A 14,793-nucleotide genomic window follows, 5' to 3' on the forward strand; every position below is an offset into this window, starting at 1 on the left:
AAAACACGTTTTCTGTGTCATGCATTGTTTAGTCATTATACCCATTTTCGAATTTTGTCGGTTTTGGTGTAAACATAGGTATGCATGCCCAACTTATATGCCATTTAAGGACAGAAAGAATTTGTACTTCCCCAAACATAAATTGAATATTTCCATGGTATTGATGCTTTTTTTTTAAAAATTAATTAATTTATTTTTGTCTGTGTTGGGTCTTCATTCCTGTGCGAGGGCTCTCTCTAGTTGCGGCGAGCGGGGGCCACTCCTCATCGCGGTGCGCGGGCCTCTCACCATCGCGGCCTCTCTTGTTGCGGAGCGCAGGCTCCCAGACGCGCAGGCTCAGTAGTTGTGGCTCACGGGCTTAGTTGCTCCGCGGCATGTGGGATCTTCCCAGACCAGGGCTCGAACCCGTGTCCCCTGTATTGGCAGGAAGATTCTTAACCACTGCGCCACCAGGGAAGCTCCCGGTATTGATGCTTTTTAATCCCAGAGAATGCTGAAGAACAAAATAGGCCACCGAGGACTGGGCAGGACAGACCTTCAAAAGACAGTGTGGTGGCGCTAACCCCCATCCCTAGATCCATATTCGTTCCCATAACTAGAGGTACTTGAAACATCTTGTATGGACATTTTCCTTTCTCCTTCCCACTCTATTTCCTCCTCTGCTCCCCTCGCATATACTTCAGTTCCTATATTGCTTTATTCCTTCTATTCTAGGGGAAGCAGGGTCCAGTGGCCCTGTGCTGCCTGTTGCCACGGTGCCATTCTAGGAATCCCTTGCTGGGGCACTGCTTAGGTCAATTGTGTGACTCTTCATTGAGGGAAAGGTACCTGTGCAGGTGGAGGGGCAAGCAGGTGGAGGATAATTTTCTACTGAGAAGGAGAGGCTTCTAAATGCTGCTCAAATCCCCCTGTTAGGACAAATCTACTGAAAAGATTGGTTTGGCCTATACGCATGAAATAGGCTTCCCGACCTCTTACCTAACCTTCTTATAAGGGCCACAGGCTGACACTTAGACAGTGGTACCCACACTGGACCACATGAGAACATTTCCAGGGGAGTTTTAAAATGCAGATCCACAGGCCCTGTCCCTAGCCAACAGAATTAGATTCTCCATGAGGTGGAACCTGTGAGTCTGCATTTTTGTAAAAGATTTATGAGTGGTTTGGATGTAGTGGATCTGAGAGGTGGCATTTAGGTACCAAAGGCAGAGCACACCTGTGTTTCCTAGAGGTCTCCTTGTACAGACAATGAGTCTATGTGGCTGTCTGTGCTCCCCTCATGGGCTCTACATCTTGCCCATGTCCCCGGATCCCCGATGTACATCTGGGACCATCTGTTTTCAGGTATACAGTGTATGCTCTGTGTACATCTCTAGGCTGCTTGATGCAGAAATATCAGCAGCATCAGGGGCCTTTGTGAATGGCAGTGCCCAGGTTCCTTTGCAGAGCCCACGTCAGAGCCTGCCTTGCCAGAACACCAGCACAAGCTGCCCCAGACTGTCTTCCCACTGAAAGGTCTCAGAAGTTAAACAGTGAGCCCAGAGGATTAAGTTCTCACTTCTCCACTTGGAAAGGGCATTCATGGTGAAAAATATAAAAAAGAAATAAATAATTCTCTGTATACATTCACTTCTGCTGCAAACTCATGCATTTCTCAGACATTTTGTTTACACAACTGCTCACAGAAGTACTATATCTGAAGTAGTGTGTTGTCACGCCTAATTTAAAAACGAAATTTAGATTGTAAGCTGGAACTGTTGCTGCAGCCATGTCTGTTCATCCCGAACTTGCTTCATGCACGACAAATGCCTTTTACAAGCAAGAGCAGCTGCACTAAAGCCAAATAACCCCCAGGGACGTGTCTAGTGAACAGCCCTCAGGTACCTCAGTCCTGGGACATACAGGTACATATGTCCATACTGGGCCACCCTCAATCCCACCCCCATTCCTCCTCTGGTCTCTCCCACTATATAGATCGTGGGGTGGTATCTTTAAATACCACCACCAGGCTCCTGATTTTCGTGGCGGTCATTGTCTTTTCCATTAACGTCATTATCTTAGTCCAGGGTCCATTAGAACTCCTACTGTAATGAGAACTTGGGGTGTAGCTGTTCATTACTTTCCTGGTCACCCACAGCTCCAGCTGTCGTGATGAATGCTCTGCATACAATTCTCACTGGTTTTACACAGTCCCTCTTGCTTCCATTAAGATAATCATCCTTTCCCCCCCCCCCCAACTCTGTAGTCATCACCTCATTATAACTCCATTACCTTTTAGCATCATCTACATTATAATTCCATTACCACCATTACCTCCCTTATCACCCCCTCTACATTTCAGTTGCCCTCGCCTTCTCCTTTACAGCCACCAGCTTTTCAATTACAGGTCCATTATCTTTATTATTACCTCCGTTACAATCATAACTGTCCCCATAACAATTTCCATGTCTTTCTCCACCCTTCTGCAATGCAAGACCCTGGCCACCTTTGAAAAAGCTACAGGCGTCCCTATTACACACTAGACATGTACTCCAACATCTCCACTAATGTTAGAAGCCCCTTCTTTTCCTCCATCAAATCACCCATGATAATGTTAATCACAGAAGTTCTGCTCCTTTCCATGGTGATTTCCCTATTGCCTTTGTTACTTTTATCTACAACTCACTGCTCCATCCTCATTTCTCTTTCAGTAACTGCCAAACAGTAATAATCCTCCTCTGAAAAAGGCACCAACCTCTCATCTGCTCAGCCCTGTGTTACAGTTGCCTCTCTGACTGCAAGCATCCTAACTACCAGTTTCTTCTTCAAAACAGTTCAAGGCCCTATTAATATAACCAGCGATGCATATTGCATTTCTAATATTCCAGTGTGTGTGTTTGGGGGAGGCAAGTTGCTTACCATTGCCCTGTTTTTTCCATTAGATGGTAAGCTCATGGTGGACTAGACCTCATTTCCTTTCCAGAGCACATAGCAGCTGGTTAAAGCTAGCATTCAGAAAGCGTGGTTGATCGAATGGCTCTTCCTTTATCTTTATACTCGCGGTCTACTGCTGTCGCATTGATCACTATCAAGACCTCATCAATACACTCTTTATGATTTCATTACCTCAAGCTCCTCCTCTTCGAGGAGAGCTACATCTACTCGTCCATTTCTGGGCCATTATCTCAATAATTATCATGGCTTCAATGGCAGTAGCTTCATTACAACTCCATTACCTCTCCTTGATTAAGGAGAGATAGGCCACTCCACCACGATGCCCTGCTTCCCTTCCAGAACAGCCCTCGGCCTCCACAAGGAATTACCAAGTCTGTGTAACCTCTGCCTGGCAGTCATCCGTCATTGCACAAGTGATACTTACACTCTCGCCCGAATGTGCCAGGGTTCGGATGACAAAGGGCAGCTTTTCCTTCCCGGTGTCTCGCTGTATGATCTCACGCGCATCCTTCAGGGTGGTGCGTATGTGGAGGAACTCTGGATTCAAACTGCCTGGGTCCAAACGCCCACTCTGCCACTTACTAAGTTGTTTGAACCTTGGCCAAATTATTTAGCTTCTCTGTACCTCCATTTCCTTATCTATAGAATGGAGATAATAACAATACCTATTATTACTGGTTGTTGGGAGGAGTAAATGAGTGAATGCCTCTAAAGTAATCAAAACAGCACTTAGCAGATAGAAAGCACTATGCAAATCTTAACTCTTCTCAGGGCTCCATGTTCTTCTGGCCAGAAGAAGGAGGGTTGGACTAGAATAATCTCTAAAGTCCTAGACAACATTTGATGGGTCTGTGTTTCTGGTACCAGATTATCAGAGTTCTCACAGAGTTTCAGCATCACGGTTTGTCAGTCATTTCCCAGCCTCACTGTAGTCTGCTGACTCAGCTGGGGAGCATGGCACTCCCTTGGCCCATGGCCACAGTTGCTCTGCATTCTGGGTGATCTCTAGGCATTTTCTTCTCTGCGCCTAATGAAAGACTTGCTGTGGTTTTGCTGTGGCTGGACTGGACTTAGCTGCACACACGTAGGTTCAGCCGCCACCTGCACGGCCTCCCAAGCTGCTAGTCTTTGGCTTTAGTGCAGCTGCTCTTGCTTGTACAAGGCATTTGTCGTGCATGAAGCAAGTTCGGGATGAACAGACATGGCTGCAGCAACAGTTCCAGCTTACAAACTAAATTTCATTTTTAAATTAGGCATGACAACACACTACCTCAGATATAGTACTTCTGTGAGCGGTTGTGTAAACTAGCAGGCCTGCCCTGCTAGTCTTGTCCTCCCTTCTCTCTCCTCTTTGATCTCTTAAGCAATGCTGAGGGTTCGCAGGTGGAACCTGAATATGCCCAACTTTAACGTGGGAGCTCTCCAACCAGCCAGGGCTGCTCCAGGCCACACTACGAAGGAGACAAAGTTTGATTCTGGCTTTGCTCCATCATGATTTTCTCTCTGTCTCTCTTTCTGGCTTGATTCTCTACCCCTCCTTCTGCTTGTTAACTAGCCAGACCACCCGCCACTTGCATGGGATACCCACCTCAATCCTGCCTTACCTAGCACGGCCCCATGCTCTAAAATAATTTTTCCCTCTTCTCCCACCATCATTTCTTCTCCTCTTCTCTGCATTTGCCTCCTCCAGTGGCCTTTAGACAGAAGATGATCTAATAAAATAATGGGGATTCTAGGGTGGGTAAATGGGTCTCTCTGGGGACACCTGCCTTTCAGAAGGGAAATTTGGGAAAGGCAACGCCTTAATAAGACTATATCTCAAATGGTAGAATTTCAGACACATAGCAGAACTTGGTGTCTTATTTTTTATTTTATTTTCTTAAAATTTGAGAGGGGGTGAAGGCAGGGTCGGGGAGTAATTTTCAGGGCAAGGAGATTTCACCATGCCAATCAAAATATATTTTGTGGGCAATTCCTGCTGTCTCTGTAAAACCCACTTGAAATGCATCCAATAAATTATACATAATTTACCAAGCTCTCCATTTCTCAGAGGCTACTGGAAGCTTCAGCTAATGAAGCCATCTCATCTGTTGTGAAGTTTCTGTGGGTTCTTTACACCCAGTTGTTAGTAATATGAGAATTCAGTTGTCAAGGATCAGTCTGAAGTGTGTGAGGCTTTCAGTGTAAACAGCATACCTCTCGCGCAAACAGGAGGAAAAAGATGCCTCGCTTTGCGATTACAGAGACAACAAAAATTGGCTGGCGCTAGTCCAATTCTACAGAGACGTCTGGGACTACAGAAATATTGTCTGCCTCTAAATTGTTGGTCTTTGGCCAAGACAATCCAAAGGTTGGCACAGGTGCCCGGGGGGATGTGAGGCAGCTGTGGTAGCCGCTCTGCCATCACCATCATCAGCAACTTTTCCTTCTCCTGTTCTCTTTCTTCCTCTTCTCTTAGTCTGACTTTTTTCCATAGTCCGAGGAGTCACACTCATTTTGCCCTCCTGACTTTGTACCCCCTTTGCTTTTAAGGCTTAGCTCGAATGAGGTCTTCTTTGGCCATCTCCACTTCCCTGAGCCCTGTGACACTCACTCTGTCTTGGTTCTTAGCAACTAACACAGCCAATGCCAGGGTGTAGGATTTAGTACTTCGTATATTGTGGTGCATTGGTATTTCACTGGTTTTCTGGGTTGAGAATTGTCCTCTTGACTAGATCCTAAGCTCCTTGAGAGTGGGAACCATGATAGGTGCTTTTGTGTGGCCCTTGCACATATTTTTATACTTGACACACAGAAATTACTCAATAAAGGCTCCCTAACTGGGTCTGCTGCTCCTTTCTCTTATTTTTTCCTTATCTGCCTTGCCTGTCCTTTTAGCCACCGCATTCCATTTTCCCTGTTCTTCCCCACTGCCTAAGTGCCCCAGACTGGTGGTGCTCTCACCACTGTGTAAGCATGTTGGATGCATCCCGGTTTAGGAGATTTCTGACTCCTAGTTTCCCAGGAGCTAGGGATTGTTTTCAAGAGTGACCACCTGGATACTGCGCTAGATAGGACTGACTCCCGGCCTGTCCGAATCCTTTGGTTTGGCACGAGAGGGCAAAAGAGAGGAGCTAACCTCTAGGTTATAAAAAACTGCCGCAATAAAAGCTGTTTTGGGGCCAATTGGATCCACACATAAAAATTCAATTTTTTATGTAAAAAATTTTTTATGTAAGTGCTGGTTAACTTCTTACAAATCTGTTAACAGTACTGTTGATACTTTCATTTGGGGGAAAAGCCAAACCATTTAGATGTGCTTTGATGACATACCAAAGGGTAACTTTACATAAGCGTTTTCACTATAAATATGGGTCCTGCTTAGGATCAATTCTCATCAGTATGTTGGAAAGCAATTTCAGTAAGTACTTAGCTTAATCAATTCGTATCTGCTCATTGACCTTCGGGATTCTGTGCAAGTCCCATCATGCAGTGTGCTCTGTAATTCTCTGTCTCTTCAGACAGTGTATTTCTCAATATTTGTACATGGCTTTCATAGTCAATCAATGCAATCACCTCTTCCCTCCTTTCAACCGCTTCCCTTGCCTGGGGAGGTGAGAGCCGAGCAGTGCCTCTGCCACATGTGTGTGTTAGAGAACACTTGTTTACTATTTCCCTAAAATCTGGAGAACTAAGAAGATAGCAAGGCATTCTGGGATACTAAAAATAATGGGAAAAAAGGAAAAAAAATTATCAGCTTGTTTACACAATTATGAAAATGATGAGCACTTATACATGGCTGATTCCTCAATTATTCGTGGTTTGAAGCTCTTAAAAATTCAATTAAACTAAATAACCTTTTCTTCAGCACTTATTCTGAGCAAGGTAGTGTAATTTGAGGAAGAGGAGACAAAGACACAATTTGATAAGGAAAATCAGAGAAATACACAGATGACTATAGGGCACAAGTTGAGTGAGGACAATAAGAAAAGCACAGTAGACGCCCTGAGGGTTTCAAGCAGGAACGACATCTGTTTGGGTGAATCCAAACGGGATTTGTAGAGGATGGAGGAGGTTGGGCTAACGTCTCCTCTTCTCCAACCCCAGGGCCACTCTTTGAGTTCAGGCCTCTCTCCCTCTTATCTGGATGATGAGAGCAGCTTTATATCTGATTTCCCTGCTTTAATTGCTGCTTCCAGTGACCTTTATAAACGGCAATCTGATTACTACGTCACTCCCTGGCTTTGACCCCTGCATTGTCTGCAAGAAAGAGTTAATGTTTCTCAGGATCTCACATTGAAGACTAAATATCTGTCATGCTCTGTAACCTCAACACAGGGCTCGTCTGGCTGTCGTGTACATAGTGCTGTCTACCTGTCGCACTGCCTCAGTGGCCTTGCCCACAGTAGTCCTTCTACCGGGACTGTCCCCCACTTCTCTCCCTTTCTCTGCTCCCTTCCTGGGCTCCTCATTTGTCTAGAGAGCTCCTATGACACGTTCTTTACCGCCCCCCACCCCCAAGATAGGGCTGATCATCCCCATCCTGCCCGACTACGGTACATGGCACCGTCACCCCACTTTCACACGCTTTGTAATTTGAGGAGGGGATAAGCATGCTTGCCTGCCTTGTAAGACTGTGTCCTCCTTGTGGTCAGGATCCAGACTGGGCGTGGCACATAGTATGTGCTCCATGCTCGTTTGCTGAATTCAGTTGAATTTGTCGCGTGGGTGGGTAGGATGCACCATTTTCCGTGGGGTTAAAGAGTCACAATGTGGAAAGAAGTGAATGTAGAACATTCTTTCACAGAGTTTGGGATAAAAGAAAAAGATAGGAAGTCAAGGGAAAGCTGCCTCTGTGTGTTTGCTGGTTAGACTGGAGACCAAGTCTTGTTTATAAGCAGAAGGGGAAGAACTCATAGAAAGTTGGAGGAAATAGCGAGAAAAGGGGCAATGGCTAATTGAAGCCTCTGGAGGAGGTGGTGGAGAGGAGACTAAGGGCTCCACGGAAGAGTTAGCCTTGGCAAGGAGCAGGAACCTTTCTGTCTAGAGAGACAGGACAAAGCAAGTCAGGGAGGATGAGGAGGCCTTTTGGGAAGGAGAGGAGCAAAAGTAAGCAATGCTGTTTTTATATGGTCCCAGGCTTAGCAAAGGGAGAGGTGAGCTGGAGGGTAAACTGCTAGCGGACGCACCCAATACCGGTACATTTTTCCCCTTGTAAACTGCAAGATGTTGTGAGAAAACACAAATATTCAAAACACTTTCATGAGCAGTGCCCTCTTAGATACTATGCTCTTTATAAAAGTTTATCACCATTGAATGGGGTGCTTAACTTGCTCTGGGGCAGGGCTCAGCATGGAGGCTCTGCGGAGACCCCTCTGACGCTCCTCTTTCCCCTCCCCCTCTGTGCAGAACAGGACAGGTGCGCTCTGTCCTGGCCGAGGCCGATCCGAGGTTTGGGAGAGTCACTCACACCCTGCCAGTCTGGAGCCCTACATTGCTTCTCCTCTTCATCTCTGTTTTTATGAGGCAGCTAGAGCAGCCATTCATGTTCTAACTGTAGTTTCTGTTCGAATCCGCTCAAACCAGAGTTTAAACGGATTACCCGTATTTTCCTCCTGAAACTCCCTCAAAGGCCCCTGAAGGCTGGGTGAGTTTGGGACTCTTAGGGCCAGAGCAGGAGAAGTGGGTGAACCCACAGCTGTGTCCAGGCTCAGGTTCTCCCGTTCACTCCTAGCTGACTCTTTGGAATTCTTAGCTTCACTTCCAGAAAACATGGCAGATGATCTTTCCCCACTGGAATGCAAATGCAAGGTTTAAGCTCAAGGTTTGGCTTCTTCTGAAAGACTGTAAGAGCAGCTATATTTGGTGAGCGTTCCAAAAGGAAGCTTACATTCAGGGGCACTCCTGCGATGACCACCTCCATCAAAAGGGCAAGCCATGATTTTAAGAGCCTCCAACTTTTATTCTAAGGACACCCAGTGGTCTGGTTTGGTTGGGGAAAGATGGGGGAGAGAAGACAGCTCAATTGTTGTTTATTTGTTTGTAAGAATACATTTATCTCGACACAGAACCATCTGTTCCTGTTCATCTTGGGTTGGTTTCCCACTCCATCCCCTCCCATTCTGTTTTTAACTTTTTCTAAAACTTATGGAAGAGTGTTAAATTGGAAGGTGGTCATATCCTTCCCAGCACTGAACCCACCTATGAGAGGTAGAGAGGGAGCTGAACAGATGCACCAAGATGGAACATTCATACTTTTGACCATTTTATATTAGTCTCAGCAAAAATCAGGTATTAAAAACATCAATATTGAATTAAATGGCCAAATAGTAGTTGCTCAATAAAGGTTTGTTGCCTGGAACTGAAAGTTATCCCAGAGTGCAGGAGTACAGAGTTTTCCCGTAGATTATCACTCATAGATTATAATTCTGTCCTTATAATTCTGTGCCCTGCCCCTAACTTACCTTCCCTCGAAAATGCATAATCACGGAGACACATCTGCACACAGAATCCTAGACCTTTAGAGATGAAAGAGATCTTATAGATGCACAGAAACCTAGTGTCAGGCTGCAGAAAAACATGGGAGAAGGTAGTTCTTCAAAACCTGTCTGCGGCCCAGAGCTCGTCATGAAGCTGGGAGCTCAGCTCCCCAAATATCACATTTATCTCAATTTGGCAAGAAGCTGAAAGCCTATCTGGGGCCGTTTAAATTCTAATGTTATTAAGGGCTCATCTAATCAGCTTTTAAAGTAAGCTGCTTTCAAATGCATGGGGAATGAAGGTAGGGCAGCTGCAGGCTGAGTAAGACAGTTCACACCAGCCTGGTGAAGGCATCTGTGTTCCAACGGCCAAAGAGCCAGGAGGTGACCTGCTGGCTTTCCTGTTTGATAACTTCTGCAGTTCCAACACCAAACCGTGCTGGTGAACAGCTCTTTGTAAGAACAGGGGAGGGGGCTGATCTGGACAAACCACGCTCTCCCGTGATGTCAATCGTACACATGTGACAAGGCTTGGCAGAGAAAGACTGGCCTCTGTGCTTTGAGATCTAATCAACAGAGCAGCTGGTGGTCATCTGGATACTGCATCCTATAGACTTCTGAGAAGTCCCACCCTCAGGAGGGCCAGCAGGATCCACCACCCCTGCCTGGACCTACCTGCAGTTTTTAGCTGGCTTCAAGGTAAGCCTCTCATATCCAGCCGTGGCTTGACTCTTCCTGGACCCGGGAACTTGGGTCAGACCGACACTGAAATGGAGCTTAACCCTGCGCGTATATGGCTCTAAAGTGGTTTAGGATTACAATTCTAATTCTGACACCAATTCGGATGTGTGGGTTCCCCCCACACACACACCAAGCAATTCTTTGACACCAGATGGGAGTCCTACCATTCAACTCAGTTCCGACACTATCTACCCGGAGAGCATCAGATTCCACAGTTTGAGGGTGCAGTCCCACAAGACTACCCTACACTTCAGATGCCAATCACAAATCCAGGTCGTCACCTGTGCTTCTGACCCACTGGCTGCAAATTGGAGGTTCCCACAACACCCTCCTCCAGTTCTATTAATTTGCTAGAGTGACTCACAAAACTTGGGAAACCACTTGACTCACAAGATTACTGGTTTATTATGAAGGATATTAAAGGATATGAATCAACAGCCATATGAAGAGATGCACAGGGGAGCTCCCAAACAAGGCTTTTCAAAGGAACTTCTGTCCCTGTGGAATTTGGGGCCCGGCATGGTAGCACGTGGAAGCCTTCTAGTTCACCAACCAGAAGCTCTCAGAACCCCTTTTTGGGCTCTTATGGAGGCTTCATTACATAGGCATGATTGATTGAATCATTGACCATTGGTGATTGAAATCAATCTCCAACTCCTCTCCCCTCCCCAGAGGTCAGGTAGGGGTGGGACTGAAAGTTCCAACTCTCTAATCATATGATCGGTTCCCCTGGCAACCAGCCCCCATCCTTAGGAGATTTCCCAAAATCACCTCATTTAACAAACTCAGCTGTGCTTGAAAGGGGTTTATTTCAACCACAAAACACCTATTTCACTCTGTTGCTTAGGAAATTTCAAGAGTTTTAGGAGCTCTGTGCCAGAAACAGCATGAAGACCAAATATATATTTCTTATTATAAATCACACGATCATAGGGATCATCCCCAGGCCCTGCTTTAAACTTCAGTCTCATCCTTGATTTTCCTGAGCATTCTCTGATTCGGCCTGCAGATTGATTCTGTAGGAGGGACGGGGGCAGGGTCCTCATTGCTGCAGTAAGGCTGCCTCCAGATATGATGTGATGCCGGTCTCCATCCCTCTCCCACCATCCATCTTCTGCACACAGCCTTCTCAGATCCCCCGTGGAGTCTCATTCAGGCTGGTGGGGTCCTGGGTCTTTCATCCTTCTAAACCCTCCATCAGATATCATCATCAGATGTCAGGACTAAATGAAAATATGTGGCTTTCTTGCCAAGCTCATAATTTGTCTCACATTTAAACCAATATTCTTTAAATATTTATTCAGCATCAATCTAGAGGATGATAGCACACCAGATCCCATTGAACTCACCTTATTCAGAAGTCAGTTCAGAGACCAACTATTTTTATTTAAGCAAGTTTCTTTGAGAGGGTGGGAGAGTTTAAGCTTTCATTGCAAATAGTTTGTCAAATGTTCTTTTAACTATACAAATACTGTTTCTGAGTAGAGAGCTGTTAAGTAAAAATGTCTTCATCTTAATAGTTACCTCTAGTTGCCGTCCAGATGGTCCACCCTATTCCAACTCTGCTCAGTTGCAGAGAACTTGATCTCAACCAGCTGTTAGCCTAGGAGCACCAAATTAACAAATTCACTCTTAAGTGTGAATGGCCGATAGCCAACTTAGTGCAATGATGGCTCGTGAGTTTGTACGTACATTCAAAGGTGTTTTCAATGGCCTGGGGTACTTTGTAGTCAAGTGTCCCCAAGTGAGGCAGGGTGTTGCTGAGGATATTCTGGGTTAATTCAAATGTGGGGCTTCATAAAAGACTTGTCTTACTGCTATAGAGTACCATGATAGATAATGAAAACATGATGAGTCTGAGGAATGAAATGAGTTTTTCCCGAACAAACTTTAGCAATTTTATGAACAAATAGAGAAGGCTGGTGCGTATATTATCATTGTTTTGTACAATAAAAAAAAAAGAGCCACAACCTGTTTGAAAAGTTCCCAATTCGGTGTATCAAGTTTGAGTGCCAAGAAAAGTTATTAAAGAAGCAAAATATTCATTGTGCCTGTCAACTCTGAATCCTCAGAGCCTTCTCCCATGGACCATTTTTTAGAGGTTATTATTTCAACCTGAAAATTCTTTAGATATATGTATATATATGTGGTATGAAAAAGGAATTAGGAAAACTTCTAAATTAAAAGAAATAAAATGACAGCTTTTTCCTCTGGCCATATAAACAGTTATGGATAGAGATAAAGAGATGGATATTCTTTCATAATACTTTATTAGAGCTTTCGGAACTCGAGAAATTTTAGAGTCAGGCTGGTTAATAGTTTAGCACTGATTCATGCAGGCTCAGAGCAAGCGCAGTTGGGCTGGGTAGCAAGTCTAGCCCCTTGGAGGGGCTGAGTGCAGTAACGCACTTTTATGACCAACTACGTTATGAAATGCATTTCCAAAGTGTTTTATGAGAAGCCAAAACCTTGATGTCCAGTTTCTCCAGCGTTTTCTGAGCATGAAGCCCAGGGGAGCTAGTGTTCTTGACCACCTCATTGCAGAGAGACTGTCCCCCAGGCTGTTGTTACAGTGACAAGGAACCTCAAATCCTGGGAATATGCGGTCACAAGTGAAAGCCTGAGACTGACCATTGCAATGATGGATGGTAAAAGGTTCACAGAAAATGGTACCTTTAGTGATGGTGTCTTCGATGTTTTCTCTTTTCCGCACGTTCTTTTATCCTAACACCAAAAGAGAACTGGTCTCTGCAGTCACGATGATATGGCCACCTGAAACAGGAACAAGGGAGGGAAGAAATTATGTTTATGGTTTCAGAATAAGGAACCTTGGTTTCCCTTTCCATCTCAATTGCCACATCTCCATTTCGATAAACTTGGAGGTGAAATGTGGATTCCTAAAGAAAACTGTTATTTACTGTTGTTTTTTCCTCTCCAGAGAGATCTATTTACTTCATTAGTTTTCTTTCATTCATTCTCATAGCTTTGCAGTGGAGTGGCAAATATTTAAGCTAAAAATACTACAGGAGGATTGTAAATCCAGAAATATGTCTTACGTAGCAAATCCCTTCTGAGATCTTTGAAGGTGGCTGTGGTTACGTGCTTAGATGATCCGATTATGACAAATGCTTGACACTTCCTCCGGGAAGCCTCTCATCCCCCCTAACCCCGAGCCCCTCTCATGTTCTTCATGTCCGTGACACTCAGTGCTTTCTTACCACTCATTGCAAGCTTCTTCATTTGTGCTGTTCTCACTCTGGACTGTCAACTCCTCAAGGGCAGATTCTCTGTACCAAGCACAATGCCAGCACAGAAAAGTTCAATAAATATTCTTTAAGGAAGTGAATGCATAACAGTCATTTTCTCAGGTTCGAACCACCACCTACAGAAGCAGTGAGTTCTCTTGCAAGTGGGGCGCTTCTGTGTCAGCAATTTGTCAGTCTCTTTCAACAGGGCAGGGGAATTGCCTGACGGTCCAGTGGTTAGGACTCTGTGCTCTCACTGCTGAGGCCCCGGGTTCAATCCCTGGTCAGGGAACTAAGATCCCCCAAGCTGTGTGGTGTGGCCAAAAAAATAAAATAAAAATTAAAAAATAAATGAAGAAAATAAAGAGGCCCCCTCTGCAAAATTTGGACAAGCCACTCCCTGCCCCCCTACACAATTCCCACGGATCATCCCACAGTCCCTAGCAGGATAATTATGCCTTCAAGGGCTTGCTTCCCACAAACCTTTCTGAGCCTTCTCCAAGGGAACCCTGAGCTTCAGGGATCTCATTTATAGGCGCCTAAAGAGGCTACTTAAAAATCAAGCGGCACTGAGGGTGGAAGGAGCAGACTTCCGGCTAAGGTGTAGGCTTGCTCATCTAAGCTGTTCCTGAAGGAATTAACCTTCCCTGGAGGACCCCGTGGAGCCTTAGAATTGGAGGAAAGATCCTTTAGCTCTGGAAGGGCAGATAGGTTTCATCTCTGGAGAAGACTCCAGAATATCAGCAGTGCGGTGGCTGTCTGGAGAGTGGGGCTGGGAAGGATTGTGAGGCTATGTCATTGGGAAGAAGAGTGGTCGTCAAGGTGTTGTCAGTGCCCAGGGTGGGGAAGTGTTGGAGGTGACATGAATACCGGGTACTTTCCTCCTCTGATTCTAATCTGGCTGCTCACCAAACAGAAGCACTGCAGATCCTTAGGACAGTGTAATTTGGACAGCGGCTGCCCCAAATTTGCAGCCTATTTTACTGGCAGAGAGCTCTGATATTAGAAAATCTCTCCTTCCATGGAATTAAAACTCCCTCTCCTTTTTACTTACACCCATTGACCCTTTTACTTCTCATCCTATCTGTGAGGTGGTGACCTCATTCTTAGAAAAATCCAATCTCTTTTGAACCAACTAACTCAAAAGTCATCAAAAGTATTGGCTAAATCCCCTTCAGTTTAGCTCATTCAACACTGATACCTTCAATTCAGCACGCTATTTTATTATTATTTCTCTGACTAGATATAGGTGCGGCCATTCATTCGTTCAACTCACATATATTTGTTTACTGTATTTTAAATATCTTTATTTGATATTCTTGAAATTATGAAAGTGATTATTGCTCATTGTAATAAGTGAATCCATATGAAGATGTATATCGGAAAAGCTAATAATTTACCCCTAGCCTCAGCCC

The 14,793-nt window shown here is 45.0% G+C and overlaps 1 protein-coding gene across 1 annotated transcript in view; it reads right to left on the minus strand.

The window, feature by feature from the left end:
- Nucleotides 1-14,793, minus strand: part of TNR (tenascin R) — a 426,026-nt gene that overhangs the window by 190,531 nt on the left and 220,702 nt on the right. The window contains exon 2 of the mRNA XM_007165361.2: nucleotides 12,807-12,905. The gene's annotated coding sequence lies outside the window, so the exon portion shown is untranslated. The remainder of the gene's footprint in view (nucleotides 1-12,806; nucleotides 12,906-14,793) is intronic.

The sequence above is a fragment of the Balaenoptera acutorostrata genome, chromosome 1, assembly GCF_949987535.1.
Source record: "Balaenoptera acutorostrata chromosome 1, mBalAcu1.1, whole genome shotgun sequence".
Taxonomy (NCBI): domain Eukaryota; kingdom Metazoa; phylum Chordata; class Mammalia; order Artiodactyla; family Balaenopteridae; genus Balaenoptera; species Balaenoptera acutorostrata.